This window comes from Panthera onca, chromosome A3 (genome assembly GCF_046562875.1).
Source record: "Panthera onca isolate mPanOnc1 chromosome A3, mPanOnc1 haplotype 2, whole genome shotgun sequence".
Lineage (NCBI taxonomy): Eukaryota > Metazoa > Chordata > Mammalia > Carnivora > Felidae > Panthera > Panthera onca.
In genome coordinates, this window is record NC_138341.1 from 55303930 (window position 1) to 55322477 (window position 18548).

At 39.2% G+C, this 18548-nt stretch overlaps 1 protein-coding gene and 1 pseudogene across 11 annotated transcripts in view; both read left to right on the plus strand.

The window, feature by feature from the left end:
• The window catches only part of LOC132695322 (E3 ubiquitin-protein ligase RNF113A), a 506126-nt gene that overhangs the window by 350953 nt on the left and 136625 nt on the right, over positions 1-18548 (plus strand). The gene's annotated exons all lie outside the window — the stretch shown is intronic.
• Positions 4820-4972, plus strand: LOC132672890 (U2 spliceosomal RNA; annotated as a pseudogene).

The window sequence follows — 18548 nt, forward strand, 5'->3', positions numbered from 1 at the left end:
ATCTCCACTTATATCTCTTGGTTCTTTGATTCATTTCCTGGTTCTCAGTGTTCAGGATGCTCCATGCCCCATTTCAGAAACCCACTGCCAATAACTAGATAAACTGCCTCCACAGTGGCTAGGGCAGATCTTAGCAGTGCTCATCAAGGTCACCAATGTGTTTCCCTTCTTCTTCCTGGGTATTTTCCTCAGCCTTCTTGAATGTAGGTGGAGCTGTGGGACAGGTTTTGGTCATTGGGGTGTAAATAGATTCCTGGCCTCTGATATCTCCATGAGATTATCTTCTCTCTTCTTTCCTCTTTTCTTGGGCAGAGGCAGAGGAATTAACGGGGCTTCAGTCAGAACCACCTGAATCCCTGGGTCTTGCCTGGAGCAGAGCTGTTTGACCTACACCGGTAGAAAATTAACTGTTTTGGGGTTAAGTAGCTGATGGGTATCATCATCATCATCATCATCATCATCATCATCACAGCCAGTATTGCAGACCTAATAAATACATATATCTTGAAGAAGACCCATTTGATAAACTGGGAAATTTAGCCTTAAAGAATTACTCAAAGACCCAGAGCTAGTGAGTGGCAAACCCAGGTTTGCATTACTAGGCTTAAGTTAATTTAACCAGCAATCTGACTGCCACCATTATCCTGCCATTTGTTAACCATTAACCATTACCTTGTAATCTGATTGCTACCATGGCTCTGGCAACAGGATACCTGGAGATATTTTAGGTGAGTTAGGAAGACCTACAGCCTGCTGTCTGAGATGAGATGCACCTGACAGGTATCAGGCAGAAAAGGAGGAAACTTTGTAAAAGAACTCTGACTCTTTCTTCAGCCTACATGGATCACTTCTCAATCCTAATAACTCTCACTGAAGAGGATCAACTACATTTTTACCACTTCCCCCTGCACCCAGCCTAATAAGACCAAGCCCTACTTCTCTTGCTTCCACAGAACCCAAAATGGGGATCCCAAGGATGTAGGCAAAGAAGGCCAATGCCAATTCCTAAACCTGAGGCACTGGATAGGACTAAGAAGAAAGGACAAAGGAGCCAGTGTCTTGATTCAAGAATACTCAAATTGGGTCTGAATTTTCCACTGGATAAGTTTAGGAAGCCCTCTCATTTTTTTCTATGAGATGAAAGAAACATAAAGAGTAGGTGCAATGTACATTTCTTCCTTTGTTCTTGAAACTTTCTGGCTTATCTAAGCATCTGACTTAAACTGGTATATGAGAGCAGGCAAACAAAAATGGCCATTGTTTAGATTATAGCCCATTGATTTATCACTTTTTGATTCTTTTCACCTTCTAGCTCTGAATTTCTGCTTTTCAGTTTTGTTTCCAGTCCCCTTGGCTTTACTTACTGTTTCAGCACTGCTTTCGGTTCTTTAGACTTCAACTTTGCACTCAACTCTCAACCTCTTTGCTCAATCTCTATTTTTGGAAGTAAATTCCTCACTCTAGAATGGCTCAGTGGTATTTCCCTACCCCCCCCCCCCAAGCTGGTCCCCCAGTTTACTCTTCTCTGCAGAAAATTGCAGAGTTTTCTTGAAGAGGAATGGGGATGAAGACAATAGAGCACTATTAAACATAAGTCTCTGTGGCCTTAAAACAGGTTCAGATTTAAGTTCTTCCTTATCTGCCAGAACCTATATCATTTGTCACAGACTTAGAGCAAATGACTGCACTCTTCAGATTCCATCAGCAATATGGAATGGGGGCTCAGCCAGAAGCTACTGCCTTTATCCTCGCTCTCCAAGTCAAGCTCATTCTTTACTGATGGTGATATTTGGAACTTGATGGGACACCAGATGTTCCAGCAGCCTTTCCTTAATGTGAAGCTTCTATGATCAGAAAGCTGAGTGGCTATATTTGCATATGAAACTGTTTTCTATGGCAGTGCTGGGAATATTAAGTGGTGATATTCCATGGAGCTCTGGAGGCTTGCGTCCTTAGCAATGATTTAGGAAGACCTGTTGCAAATGACTACAGTTAAATTGGCAAGCTGTGCAGCTGATGGCCTTGATGTGGTCCTTAGGAGTGTCTCTCAAGCCAGTTACAACTTATGGCCCTGAGTTATTCTCATTGCTCCCAAGATAGGTTAAAATAAGGGGAAGACTCTACCCTAAAGGAACTTACAGTCTAGTTGCATAGGTAAGACATACGCTCAGGAACATTGCAAGGTGACATACAAAGAAGGTGATATAGTGAGACAGACTATGTAAACAGTGAAGGGATTGAAGGTGAAGCTAAAGTTATTTTGCTTGTGTTCTGTTCCATTTTCTTGAAAATCTCCCAATAAAGTAAAAAGAAAGGCATTAGTATTTCACTTTTCCTTGTTCATGTCCAGTTTCCGGATGAGTTAGTCATGATTTTCAAAGCTGATGATACACCAAATGTGATTGCTTTAGGTATAGTAGTCCATTAAGATGCAGTGATGAAAAAGGTACGATGGCTTTTTTATTAGGGAATTCAAATGGTATTTGTACAACATAAACCCTTCAGAACATCCTGTACCTGTTCCACCTTAGCATTTTGGACAGTTTCTAAATCTTTAGTGCTTGAAGGCATCAGATGTCACCATTTAATATTTTTTCTACCTTTATTTACCTATACAAGTGTTATTAGCATTTACATTCTTTTTAGAGGTCTTCATTTTGTTGAATAATCCAAAGTGGTTAAGAGGTTTATTCCGACTAAATTTTTATGGTCAATTTGATTGGATTGACAAGTATCAAGTAACCTGAAAATATTACCTTTAATGAATTTTTTGACTGTATGCACTTCTGTAACCTTGGTATTTACTTTGTTCAGACCCTAGACATAAATGCTATAGAAAAACACAAGAAATACATGGCCCATACACCAAACACATACAGAAATGAGGTACAGTGCAAAAATGCTGCTCAGGTTCTGAAACAATGAGGAATTCTTTTGAGGGATTTTAGACAATGTGGAGAAACAGTTACCAAAGCCGCAGGAATGCCAGGCCTGAAGCTCAGGCTACAGAATCTGAGTTTAAAGAGATGATGATGGATTACCCAATTCTTTCCTAAGACCCTTCTCAGAATCCCATGGTGAATGAAGCTCTGGTCAACACGTTTTTCACAAGGTCGCAGTGGTAACTGAGAATGAGCAAAGAGAGGGAATAAAGTTGAAACTAGAACTAAAGAGCATGAACTATGAAGATGGGCTCAGTTCCTTAATCTTTTAAAGATACTTTCCAGGTGGATCGACTGAGCTGTGTAACATTTCCAAACATGTAGATAAATCTCCTCATCTATCATGATGTCACCAATGACCCTAAAAATCTGCAGTCCATGGTTCATCATGAAAACATTTCATGGATACTTATTATTTTCTGTGAAGGAGAGTAAACGTAGGTTTTTGGATTTGGGGGCTTGCTCATTATGAGCTCAGGCTGATGTGCAACTGTGTTTGAATTCAAACTTCAGCATGAGGATGTTTGAGTATAAAACTACAAGGTCCTTTATTAAATTTAAAATCATGGGTTACGTGTTGAACGGCCTGCACTCCATCCCATTGTTTAAATTCATCAAATAGTCGCTCTGGAATTATTTCTAACAATTGGGATGACTTCATTTGTGTTTGTTTTCCCTTTCTATTAATCCATGACAAACTGTGAAATTTGCCATTTTTACCATAACCAGGCCATGAAATTTGTCATCTCTCTCTGTAATTTACATGGAGCCTTGGCTATAGATACATTTCAGGCAGGGTGATTGCTTTCCATCTGACACAGAGGACAGAACAAAGGAGGGATACACACAGAATAGAACACAAACAAATTCAGAACAGACATTAGGAAGGTTTTTTTTTTCTTCCTTTTTTCTTTAATGCTGTAAAGTCTGCTAAAATGTGCCGACTGCCTCCCAGGGAAAAAGGTTGATGGCACAAACTAAGGCACTATTATCAAATCCAAGGAACAATGAAATGACACTCCAGGGAGAGGGGAGAGCTTTAAAGAAGAGATGTCTTGACAAACTAGAATGAGTTGGAAGGATGTGGTGGGAAATCATGTGAGTAATGTGGTCAGGAGGCATTTGGAAATGGAGTTTCAGAGGCAAGCCACCATAACAGTACAAGAGTTTTAAAGCTTGTTCACAAGCTATTGTTCATGGGATGGTGAATTTCCCATTTTCTTTCTACTCCCTCTTCTCCACAAATGAACATAAATTAGTTTCTTCCATGTCAGATGGATAAAAAGTCCTCTGAACAATTTACGTTAACAATTAGACTGGACATTTTGCAAGGAAGTTCTGTTTCTAATGATCCTCTTCTTGGTTGGGGGAAGGAAAGAAAGAAAAAAGTTTTCACTGTCCATTTGTCTGAGTTGCAAAATACAGCATCTTCCTTGAACTTGTTGACTGGCAGGCCAGGTTATTCAGACTATGGCAATAGCTAACCAACCGCTGAGAAGTAAGGTCACTAAGCCAAGTAGATGTGCTTTTTATCCACTGTAGATCTGACTGGTGTTATGATTTCCTTTGAAGGAGGAGAAATGTGGCTTTGTTTGAAGGTAGATACGAGGCTAGAAGAGAAGGGATTGGGAAGGAGGTGACATCTAAGCAATAGTTTGTGGCCCAGTGTTTCCATCTCTTCCTGAGCAGAAGGGAAGTGAGAGAGCAGGTGGATATCATCACATAACCAAGTGAGCCCCAGGTGACTGAAAGGGAATGACGCTTTGGGGTCTGTCACAGTGCATTTAGGCATTTTTCTCTAGTGAGAGGATGCTTGTTTTCTAGGATCTAGAGTGATTTATTGAAAGAGGATTGCTACTTCTTTTTAGTTAGATGTAATCGCTTCTCGGCCTTTTGGCTAAGATCAAGTGTAGTTTAGATGTTAAGTGGGAGGTAGTTTTAGAGAATGGAGTCAAGCCAGTTGCTTTAGCTAAACTGTGGTCCTCTTTGCCCATGGTGAATAAGGATTGCAATGCTTAGTAGGAAATCTCACAGGTGCATTTCATTATCTATTGTATTTCCTCTTCCATTTCCCCCCCCCTCCCCATATCATGAGAAAATAGGAGGTTCTAATTCTCTCAATTCTGTCATTATCACTGAAACATCCATTGGCTTATTTTTATCTCTTTTCCTCCTGTGGTAGAGCTGCCATTTTAATATAAATAAATGGCTTGTTTAAATGCTCATTTTGAAAAATAGAAGAAAAAAGAAGAATGCAAAGAATGTCATCATGCAAAATCTCCCCACACCCAGGAATAATCACTGTTAAAATGTTGACATGCTTCCTTCCAGTTATTTTGTTCTATGCCCATATTTTTAACCTAGTTGCATTCAAATTACATGTGAAAATACAAATGATCTTCATTAACTTAACATTTTATCATAAGGGTTGTCCTCTAACATTAGAATCTTCTTCAAAGGTGTAATTTTGATAGTTTCCGTCTTATCCCATTGAGTAAATGCATCAACATTGTCTTTACATTTTCTTGGGATTAAACCTTTCTTTTTGATTGCATCTATTTTTATGACTATAAATACTATAGTAATCATTTTTGTGCATACATCTTTGCATGCATTTCTGAGCAGGATAGATTTCTAAATAAGGAATGACTAGGTAAAAGCACATGGTTATTTTAAAAGACCCATTTTTACCAAATTGTATTCTGGAATGGTTGTACCAATTTACATTAATAATAGCTTATTGATCATGTTACTAACGTGATAAAAAGAAACCCTCTTACTTTGATAATTTTAAAAAGAGGGGTGTCTAGGTGACTCAGTTAAGTGTTATCCCACTCTTGATTTTGGCTCAGGTCATGATCTCGTGGTTTGTGAGATCTAGCTTGCCCCGCCCCCCCCCCCCCCCCCAACCCCTTTCTACTCTCTGGCTGACAGCTCATGGAGCCTGCTTGGGATTTTGGGATTTGGGGATTCTCTCTCTCTCTCTGTGCTCCTCCCCTGCTTGGGCACATGCTCATGCACACACTCTCAAAATTAATAAACTTTACAAAAAAAATCTATTAAAAAAGAAAAAAATAGTACTGTCTTACATTGCACTTTTGTGATTTCCAGTGAAGCTGGACTTTCCATATTTTCTTTATTCATTTATCTATGATGGTATCGTGGCAGTCATGAGAAGGTGCCTCCCAGAACTCCTACTACAGGAGCATCACTGACTGAGGACCCCAAGTACAGCACTTTGAAATCCACTACCCTGTATATACTGGGGCCACACCACTTATGGATTGTTCCCTACTGACCGAGTGTGGTGGGGATGCTAAAGCAGAACCATTCATAGGAGACACAGAACTTCTTTGTTGGCTGATTTTGTCTCAAGGACTTTCCTGTGGCTTTCTGTCCTTTCCTTAAACTATCAGGCCGTCTACAACCTCTCTCCCTATCTCTTATAGCTCTCTCAGCTTACCTAGCTCCCTCCTTATTGCCTTTCACACAGGCAGTTCTCATAATGTTATAGGTTGCGTTGTGTCCCTCCAAATCCATATGTTGAAGTCCTACCCCTCAGTACCTCAGAATGTGACCTTATTCATAAATAGAGTTGTTGCAGATGTAACTAGGTAAGATGAGGTCTTACTGAAGCCAGATGGGCCCCTAATCCAGTATGACTGCTGTCCTTATATAAAGAACATGGTATGAAAAGACACATGCTTGCAAAGGGAGGGCAAAGTGAAGACACAGAGAGAATGCTATCGATAAGCCAAGGAACACCTGAGACCACCAGAAGCTATGGGACAGGACAGGCATGGAGCAGATCCTCCCCCACTGCCCTCAGAGAGACCCAACCCAAAGGACACCTGGATTTCTGACATCCAGCCACCAGATCTGTGAGACAATAAATTCCCATTTAGGCCACCAGTTTGTGGTATTTTGTTACGGCAGCCTCAGGAAACTAATACACCTAATAAAATCCTCCCACTTTTAATCCTGCCTTATAGTCTGTGTCTTGGACACCTGGACTAAGATAAACTTTACATAAGCTTTTCATATTTTGAATAGTAAACCTTTGTCATATTCTTGCAAATATTCTTCTAGTTGATGACGCATTTTAATTTAGCTAATGATATTTTAATTGACAAACAATGCAAACCTTTATGTAGTTAAATAATCAACATTCCTATGGGTTCTACCTCCCTCCCTTCCATCCTCCCTCCCTCCCTTCCTCTTTCTTCCTCCCTCCCTCCCTCCATCCCTTCCCTTTCCTGCCTTCCTCCCTTCCTTCCTGCTTGCTCTCTAGCTTTCAAGTATTTCCCTACTAGAGAGATGAGATATTCACCCATTTCAGTTTTCCCCCCTTGTTTTTAAGGTGTGAACTTTACATTTAGCTTTTGAGTATATTTAGAACTTAGTTTGTGCATGTACCAAGATATAAAGTCTACGGTATTGTACCCAGTCTTTTCTAATTTTTTTTCTCTTTCAAATATGTTTAGCCATCCTTATATAAATACATTCTTTATATGAATTTCTGAAACTTTTTTTGTCAAGCATGCTAGAAGAGAGAAAAATACTATTGGGGGTTTTATTGGATATGCTTTAAACAAACAACTCGATTTGTCAATAATTAACATGATTAAGAACATTTAGTTTTGCCATCTGAGAATGTTATGTCTCCAGTTATTAAATAATTAGTTTATATTTTTCAGGAACTATTTGACATTTTCTTTACATAGGTCTCACGCATGTCTTGCTAAGTATTGTCTTAAGGATTTTATGGATTTGTGCTTTTATAAATGTTGTATTTTTCATGATATTTTCTAACTAGTATGAAGAAAAGTTATTTCCACATGGTCATATCATATTCAACAAGTTTTACCAAAATTTTTTATTAATTCCAATTTTGGAGTCTTAGCACATGTTTGGGAGTATTCTCCATGGTGGTAAATCTCATAGAAACTTTGGCTGTGAGAGCTGGAAGGATCTAAAGGTCATCACATCCTCTCATTTTATAGATGATCCAACAGGGAGCCTCGGCACAATGCTCTAAACACTGTGAAAGGAAGGCCCTGAAAAGGCCTTACCCCATCTTCTTAGAGACTCTTAAACCAAAGATCATACAGTGCAACATATAGAAATGATTTAATATTTATGAATAATTATAGTGATAAAACAAGAGTATCCATTTATTGGGGTCCAGGCACTTGCTAGGTGCTTTATATATACATGGGCAACCTCATTTTATTCTTACAACAATCATTTGAAAGACAGTTGTTCTACATCACTGGCAGTTGTATCTAACTGGAATGTCTCTCCTCTTCTCACTCCTGTCTGGCTATCTCTCTATCCGATCTTTTTAGGGGCAAGAGAGATGTACCAAGTTACTTCGTAGGGTTCTGTGTTGTCCATGGTTACTATGAGTCTTAGTCTGTTATTAATTAGAAGAGTTGATCCAAGCTTTTTACTGCAGAAACAAATATCTCATCAGCACCCCTACAAAAGAAACAAATACTAAAAAATAATAACAAGTATTTTAAAAGTTTCATTGGCTAGACCTGAATACCAAGTAAAAAAAGTTGAGTTTTTAAGTATATTTTGAGCCTCTACTATTGGAGACTTGAACAATAAAGTTATGATGGTTTCTAATCAGAAAGAGTTTATATCTAGAGGTGCCTGGGTGGCTCAGTTGGTTAAGCATCCAACTGATGATTTAGGCTCAGGTCATGATCTTGCTGTTTCATGAGTTCAAGCCTCGCATTGGGCTCCATACAGGCAGCTCGGAGCCTGCTTAGGATTCTCTCACTCCCTCTCTCTCTCTGCCCCTCCTCCACTCATGCTGTCTCTGTCTCACTCAAAATAAATAAAACTTTCCAAAAATTAAAAAATTAAAAAATAAGAAAGTTTATATCTAGAGTCACAGAATCTTCATGATGGAAGGCACTTGGGTATCATCTGGTCCAACTTCCTATCTGATGTGCTTCTCTGATGAATTCTTGACAGGTCTCTTTTGGAACAGCTTTCTAATTGATAGAAAGCCCTTCCTTCCTGAAGGCTCTCTCCTGGTGTCTTCTACCCTCCTCTACTCATTTGCCTTTTGTAGTCATGGGATAAGTTCAGTTTCTTTTAATGTTTGAGAAGCAACCACTATGTGCTATATTCACCTTTCTTAGTGATGGCTTTTCTGGTCTAGTTACAGTTAATTAGTTAAGATGAGGTCATACTGGAGTAGGATGGGACCCTAATTCAGTATGACTGCTGTCCTTATATAAAGAGTGCTATATGAAGAGACACATGCTTACTGAGGCAGGGTGAAGTGAAGATACAGGGAGAATGCCATCGATAAACCAAGGAACATCTGAGACCACCAGACAGACATGGAACAGATCCTCGCCCAATGCCCTCAGAGAGAAGCAACCCAGAGAACACCTGGATTTTTTTTACTTCTAGCCTCCCCAGTTTCCTCAGGTATCTGTCATGTCAGCCCTTTCTCCTTCTCAGACTCTATCTTCTGAATGTGGACTTTTGTCAACATCCCTCTCAACATGTAGAGTTTAGTACTGAACAGACTGGTTATGATGTGGTACAAACAGCAAACGGTAGGAAGGATGTATTGTGTCATTTGATCGGAATACTACATTTCCATCAATATAGTCAAAGTTCCTATTAGTTATTATTATTTTTTAAATATTTATTTATTTTGAGAGAGTGAGAGAGGGTGTGTGTGCACGTGAGTGGGGAGAGGCAAAGAGAAAGAGAGAGAGAGAATCCCAAGCAGGCTCCATGCTCACAGTGCAGAGCCCAATGTGGGGCTCGATCTTATGAACCGTGAGATCATGACCTGAGCTGAAGCCAAGAGTCAGACACTTAATGGACTGAGCCACCCAGGTGCCCCCCATTAGTTATTTTTAACAATTGGATTACATAATTAGTAATCTCACTTCCCATGTAATTTTTGATGCCCTACCATCCTCCTAATTCTACTTCTCCACCAATTTTCCTCCTCTTAATAAACAGCCCCACAAATTACTCAGTTAGCTCTAGCCAACACCTGGTTATCATTCTTGACTCCTTCCCCTTGAGCAACCCATTGCTATGTCCCACCTGCCATTCCTGCCAATGGTATCACCCCCTCTACCACTACCACGCCACTCACCTCCATCTCTCTTCTGTGCTGATGAGAGAGCCTCTTAACTTGTCTTAGGGTTTCCTCTCTGGGCTCCTATTTATTATATTCTTCACACAGAGAATGTCTGTGTGAAGACAGAGAAATCTTCGTAAATTATAGATAGCATTCTGATATTTCCCTACTCAGAACTCTTCAGGATCCTCCAATTCACACTCCGACAAAATGTAGTCTTCTTTACTGGGGGTCACAAGATCCTGCCTGATCTGCCTACCTGTCCCACCCTGCTCTTCACCTCCCTCTGCTTCAAGCCACCTGGGCAATTTTTTCTGTCTCTTGAACACACTAAGCTCCTTCCTTACTCAAGACTCTTGCAGATGCTGTCTCCTATACCTGGAATGTTCCTTATGGTTTATTCCCTTAATTCATTTCTGCTGAATGTCACCTCCTCAGAAAGTCCATACTTGACTACTCTATATAAAATAGAACCCTTAACATCTCCCCACAGTCACATTCTGTTTTCCTTATTCTGCTTTATTTTTCTTCCTGGCACTTATCACCAGTTGCCATTACATGTTTGTTTATTTGTGTAATTTCTGTTTCTACCACTAGAATGCTGCCTCCATCAGAGCGGAAGTTTCACCTATCTTGTTGTTGTTGTTGTTGTTGTTGTTGTTGTTTTTCATTAAAGGGGCCTAAAATAATTCCAGACACATACTGGGTAGTTCCTGAGACTAGTATGTTCCTGACACATAATTTGTTTTACTTTTTAATTTTTTTAATGTTTTTTTATTATTGAGAGACAGAGAGAGAGACAGAGCATGAGCATGGGAGGGGCAGAGACAGGAGGAGACGCAGAATCCGAAGCAGGCTCCAGGCTCTGAGCTGTCAGCACAGAGCCCGATGCGGGGCTCGAACTCACAAACTGTGAGATCATGACCTGAGCTGAAGTCGGACGCTTAACCGACTGAGCCACCCAGGCGCCCCTGACACATAATTTGTTAATGAATAAATTATTGAATGAATGGACTGTATTGAATTTGCAGCCAGATAAACACTTTAGTTTTCTTTTTTACGAAGATCTCCTCTCTGCATTGTGGTTTTCTAAAGAGTTTAATAATTTTATCTTGGGTGCATGTCTTGTGAGCTATGGAATTTAAATTCATTCTCTTTAGCTTGTTAGTTTTATATTTGACTCTTGAATTGGGCTCTAGTTTTTCTCACCTAAGTTTGTCCATACTCTTCTTTCTAGTCTAAACATCTTTCTCTTTGATAGATAAGATAAAATCTGGGGAATTGTACTCAGTTCTGATATACATTAATGGATTGCCAACTCATCAGCTCAGCAGGCTCTGCACTCTTTCCTGCTCTTGCTTTAAATAGCAAAGAAAAGGGGCGCCTGGGTGGCGCAGTCGGTTAAGCGTCCGACTTCAGCCAGGTCACGATCTCGCGGTCCGTGAGTTCGAGCCCCGCGTCAGGCTCTGGGCTGATGGCTCGGAGCCTGGAGCCTGTTTCCGATTCTGTGTCTCCCTCTCTCTCTCTGCCCCTCCCCCGTTCATGCTCTGTCTCTCTCTGTCCCAAAAATAAATAAAAAAAACGTTGAAAAAAAAATTTTTAAATAGCAAAGAAAAAAAAAAGAACTTTTTCCCGAAGCATTTTTCCTGAGTGTTGCCTCTTTCTGGGCCCACTTCGTTTTGGAAAGCAAGCCTAATGTAAGTGAAACAATGAGAGAATTGTTTAAGATATTTTACAATTAAGTGATATGGCACATAGACTCTGAGGCTTTCAGAAAACAGAATGATCACAGAGAGTTTGCAGAATTAGAAAAGGTTTTATGTAGGATGCTTCCCAACTTTTAAATATGCTGGTGTATGTTAAAGAGTAAAATCTATTGACTTTTAGAAATAGTAGAGCATTATACATAGTTTTAGAAAAATTAGCAGGGCTTGGAGCTGGTGATTTTGTCAGACTGCCTGTGTTAGCTGTGCATGATTTTTATCATAAGCCAAAAAGACATCACTGTCCATGTGAGGTCAAGGGCAGAGTGGTAGACAGTGTTCAAACCAAGTTTTCAGGTCAGCAGATAGCCTTGGAAGTGCTCTTGGAGGGTCAGGTTAGTAACAACACAGCAGCAAGCATAAGCTAAGCATCTTGAGAGATTAATGACTCATTGCTCTCCTACTGCAGAGACCCAGCAACAATGTTCCCCAAATAACTTCTCATATAAAGGTCAGAAGCACTAAATGTGTGTGTTTGGACTCATGTATGTGTATGGGTGGGCTTGTGGATCCATGCATGCTATGAACATTCATATCTGTGTGTACTGTAAGGGAACGGGCATGTTCTCTTATTATCATTAAATTCATATTTTTTCCTGTTTTCTATAACCAGTAAGGCCCTCCAATTTTCAAAAGCCTTGCAAGGTTCATTATAATGGCTCTAAACAGTAGGGAAAAAATACAGTTTTGCCATTAAAGCATTTCAATAGGATGATCCTTTAGATCTAGTGATATGTTGAAGTACAGGAAGGAATTTAAGAAGCCTGGTGGGGAAGGGGTCTCACGGACACCCTTGAGAGGTTGGGTTTTTTTTTTTTTTTTTCATAGTGACAGCCTAACCTATCGGTAAAGTTGGCTGATTGGTGGTAAACAGTATGGAGCATGAAAATTTTTCCACATGTCTAAGTTTTGCTTTTTCAACAACTGTGCAATTGGGCTGACCTAACTTTCATTTCCTGTTTCCATTATGGTTGTTAGTCCCAATTCTTCCCACATCTGCACCCAGACATATCTCATTCTACAGCCTGTCTGCCCATCTGGGCGGTGGGGTGACCTCATTCCTGAGAAGAGGCCTGTAAGCTGTGCTCAAGATAGACGGCCCCTGACACATGGGTGCGTGTACCCTGATGTGCAGCTGCAGGGATTCTCGGGCCACCCCTTGGCTCATTGTGCTACAGAGGGCTTTGTAAAAGGTTTTCAACATGTGTTTGTCTGGATATTTTCAAGGCTCATGCACAGCTCTGTTTTAAATATTTAACCTTATATGAGGATGTCTGAGGCTTCCTGAAATTATTCCTCTTATTTGTAAAAGGGAAGGAATCTGATCACACAAATCTGAATAGAATGATCAAAAGACCAAATGGCAATCCACTCACTTGCTGTCATTTTCAGAATTTTATATGTAGAGAGCATTTGCTCTCCTTGCCAATCAGGCTGTCAATATGTATTTATTGAGCACTGTAAGTATAAGCAGAAAGGTAGATACAGTAAAGCAAAAATAGAGAAACCCACCGTTTAGGCATACAGCTAGTTGAGAGACACTATTGACTAGTATGGAGTAGCATTACAAAATACCATGAGCAGTTTTTTGAGTGTTACTACATGCCAAGGTTAAGTGTTATCTTTAAATGTGTTATCTCATTTAACCCTCAAAACAAATCCATTAGTTAAGTGCCGTTTTTCTCCCTGTTGCTCAGATAACAAGGCAATAGTTGGTGTGACTGAGGAACTTGGCCAAAGTACTCTTCCAGGAGAGCCAGGATTCATACTCAATACTTTCTTTTTTTTTTTTTTTTCTAATGTTTTATTTTAATTTTGGGAAAGAGAGAGAGAGAGAGAGAGAGAGAATGAGTGATGGAGGGGCAGAGAGAGGGAACAAGCTCCAGGCTCCAGGCTCTGAGCTGTCAGCATAGAGCCTGACGTGGGGCTTGAACTCACAAACGGCAAGATCATGACCTGAGCCCCGAAGTCGGATGCTCAACCGACTGAGCCACTCAGGTTCCCCTCAATACTTTCTGAGTTCACCGCTAGATGGGGCTCCAGAGCTCAACATCTTAACCACAATGTTGTGGCACCTCTCAGTGCAAATCTCTGTAGTGTGTAAAGGCAACACTTTTAGACTGAAGATCATAACTTACATTTGCAAGTAGGACTTGGGCCTCCATTTGGCTTATTTGGAGTAATCTAACACCAGGAGTACCTCACACTGGCCCAGGATTATTCTTCAGTCTGTTCCCTGTGTGTTCTTTCTAAATCAACAGAATAATAGCACAAACAGGGGTGCCTGGGTGGCTCGGTAGGTTAACCATTAGTCTCTCGAGTTTGGCTCTCAGGTCATGATTTCATAGTCCTGAGATCCAGCTCTGCACTGAGTGTGGAGCCTGTTTAAGATTCTCTTTCTCTTCCTCTGCCCCTCTCCCCCACTCATACATGTGCGTGCTCTCTCTTAAAAAATAAAAATAATAAGGGGCACCTGGGTGGCTCAGTCTGTTGAGCGTCCGACTCTTGATTTTGTCTCAGGTCATGATCTCACAGTTCATGAGATCAAGCCCCATGTTGGGCTCTGTGTTGTCATCGCAGCCCTGCTGGGGATTCTCTCTCCCTCTCTCTGTGTCCCAACTCCACTCATGTATTCTCTCTCAAAATAAATAAACATTTAATAATAATAATTAATAATAATAATAATATTAACCCAAACACAAATATAAAGGGATAGAAGCTTTAGATTATATGGACAATTACTTTTCTTTGGTTTACAAGTTAAATCCATGTAGGAATTGCAGCCTCTATAAGTAACTTTTTACATTCTTTATTTGCTTCTCTAATTTTTATAATCTTTTTATTATAATATAGTGATTAAGAGCAAGGATAACAAGGATGTCCCCTCTTACCACTTGTATTCAACATAGTACTAGAAGTCCTAGCCTCAGCAATCAGACAATAAAAGGCATCCATATTGGCAAGGTACAAGTTAAACTTTCATTATTTGCAAACAACACAATAATCTAAGTAGAAAATACAGACTCCACCAAAAAATTGCTAGAAGTGATACACAAATTCAGTGAAGTCACAGGATATAAAGTCAATGTACAGAAATCTGTTGCATTTCTATACACCAGTAATGAAGCAGCAGAAAGGGAAATCAAGGAATTGATCCCGTTTACAGTTGCACCAAAAACCATAAGATGCCTAGGAATAAACAACCAAAGAGGTAAAAGATCTGTTCTCTGAAAACGATAAAACACTTATGAAAGAAATTTAAGAAGACACAAACAAATGGAAAAACATTCCGTGCTCATGGATTGGAAGAACAAATATTATTAAAATGTCTGTATTACCCAGAAACAATCTACACATTTAATGCAACCCCTATCAAAATACCACCAGCATTTTTCATAGAGCTAGAAAAACAATCCTAAAATTTGTATGGAACCACAAAAGATCCCAAATAGCCAAGACAATCTTGAAAAAGAAAAGCAAAGCTGGAAGCTTCACAATTCTGGACTTCAAATTATATTACAAAAGTGTAATTATCAAGACAGTATGGTACTGGCACAAAAACAGACACATAGATCAATGGAATAGAATAGAAAACCCAGAAATGTACCCACAAGTATATGATAAACTAATATTGACAAAGCGGGAACGACTACCCAATGGAAAAAAAGACAGTCTCTTCAGCAAATGGTGTTGGGAAAACTGGACAGCAACATGCAAAAGAATGATATTCGACTACTTTCTTACATCATAGACAAAAATAAATTCAAATTGGATAAAAAACTTAAATGTGAGACAAGAAACTATTAAAATCCTAGAGGAGAACACAGGCAATAACCTCTTTTGACATCAGCCATAGACTTCTTACTAGATACGTCTCCTGAGGCAAGGGAAACAAAAGCAAAAATAAACTTTTGGGACCTCATCAAGATAAAAAAGCTTCTGCACAGTGGAGACAATCAACAAAACTGAAAGATAAGTTTGGGAATGGGAGAAGATATTTGCAAATGACATATTAGTTAAAGGGTTAGTATCCAAAATATATAATGAACTTATCAAACTCAACACCCAAAAAGTAAATAATCCAGTTAAGAAATGGGCAAAAGACATAAATAGACATTTTTCCAAAGAAGACAAACAGATGGCCAACAGACACATGAAAAGATGCTCAACATCACTCATCATCAAGGAAATAACAAATCAAAACTACAATGAGATATCACCTCACACCAGTGGGAATGGCTAAAATTAACAACACAGGAAACAACAGATGTTGGCAAGGATGCAGAGAGAGGGGAACCCTCTTACACTGTTATTAGTGTGGATGCAAATTAGTGCAGCCATTCTGGAAAACAGTATGGAAGTTCCTCAAAAAATTAAAAATAGAACTACCCTATCACCTAGCAATTGCACTACTAGGTATTTACCCAAAGGATACAAAAATAGTGATTCAAAGGGATACATGCACCTCAATGTTTATAGCAGCATTATCAACAATAACCAAATTATAGAAAGAGCCCAAATATCCATCAAATGACTAATGGATAAAAAAGATGTGGTGCATATACACAATGGAATATTACTCAGCCATCCAAAATAATAAAATCCTGCCATTTGCAAAGATGTGGATTGAGCTAGGGTATGTTATACTAAGTGAAGTAAGTCAGAGAAAGGCAAATACTGTATGATTTCACTCATATATGGAATTTAAGAAACAAAACAGATGAACATGGTGGGGCAGAAGAGAGAGGCAAACCACAAAACAGACTCTTAACTATAGAGAACATACTGAGGGTTGCTGGAAGGGAGGTGGGGGGGATGGGTTAAATGGGGATGGGTATTAAAGAGGGCCCTTTTTGTGATGAGCGCTTGGTGTTGTATGTAAGTGATGAATCATTAAATCTTACACCTGAAACAAATATTATACTGTATGTTAGCTAGCTGGAATTTCAATAAAAATTTGGAGGAAAAAGTGAACAAGTAAACAAAAGGACATCCATTCAGCAAATATTTACTGAGGAACCATGATCCAGGAACTAAACAGGAAACTGTGGGTGCCCTCAGCTTACGTTATCATGGAGATACACAGGCAATCAGAAACAATGGGTTGGTTTGATAAAGAACAATTGGAATTATGTGATACAAATAAACAGGCAGCAAGTTAATTCTCTTAACAATGTCTCTGTGTGTCATTGGGGAGGATACAATGTAAGTAGAATTTAAACCTGAGAATACACCACATCAGGAATTTTTTTTTTTTTTTTTTAGCTACTATGCTTCACTTCTCTTCTGAAGACGAAAAAAAAAAAGGCAGTGTTATTCTCTCTTAATATAATGGGGCAATCAACAGAATAATTTGAGGTCTTGAATGAAGAAAATTGCAAAAAGTTTGAAATTGCCTAAAGTTTGAAATTGTCAAATAATGCCATAGATTTCAGCAGTATTTATACATATGCTTAAAACTCTTGATTTTTTGCAATACTTATCCCTGAGTAATTAATCCAGATTATACCATATCAAAAACTATAAGATTTTTGTGACTTGTTGGTGTTCCTCATTCAAGGTCACTCCCACCTAATTTGCCACCACACCCAGCAAATATGTAGCCTTTGTTCCACAAATACATTTTAAAAAACACAAATATTAATAGATTTTTTCCCCCTGCAGTGAGTTACTAATCCCTTTTCAGTCATTTCAAAAGAGATGTTTGCAAGTTTTGGCCACCAAGAGGTACTTCAGTAGGTGAGAAGATAAACTGTGGTATATCCAAACAATAGAATATTACTCAGTGCTAAAAAGAAATGAGCTTTCAAGTTTTGAAGACTTGGAGGAAAGTTAAATGCTTATTACCAAGTGAAACAAGCCAATCTGAAAAGGCTTCTTTCTGTATACTTCCAACTATCTGACATTCAGGAAAAGGCAAAACTATGGAGACAGTAGAAGGATGAGTGGTTGCCAGGGGTTAGAAGGTGAGGAGGGATTAATAGAGCAGAGGATTTTTAGGGCAGTGAAACTAGACTGTATGGTAGTGAGTGGTGGATATATGTCGTTACATATTTGTCCACATCCCTAGACTGTCCAACACCAAGAGTGAACCCTAATGTAAACTGTGGGCTTTGGGTGATAATGATGTGTTAATGTAGGTTCATCCATTGTAATTAATATATCGTTCTGGTGAGTGATATTGATATATGGGGCAGGATGTGCATATGTGGGGACAGAGGATGTATTGGAAATCTCTGAAACCTGCTCAATTTTGCTGTGAACCTGGAATTGCTCTTTAAAAAGTTCTGTTAAAATTTTAAAAAGAAAATGGAGAAGTTTGGACTATATCCGTGATGTCATTTTCATAGTTCCATTGGCCAGAACCATAAAAAAAAAAAAAAAAAAAAAGGAATATTTGAATCCATGTGAACATTTTGATTGTTAAACCTCAAATATGACTTAACAGATTAAGATTTCAGGAATAAAGACACACCCAAGGTGACAACCTGTAGACCAAGCTTCAGCCTAGAGCAATTTGAGCTGTCAGGGACATTAAAGCTCATTAGCGGGATTCCTGCACAGAAACACTGGCAGTCACCGTCCTGCATTTCACAGTTCTTAGAAAAATCTTCTCATTGATGTTGAGGTGTTGCACTCAAGCTGATAGCCTGAGGTATTTAATTGAAAGGCAAACATATTGGCTTTATATGTTGTGCTTTCTGGAGAGGGTGGCTT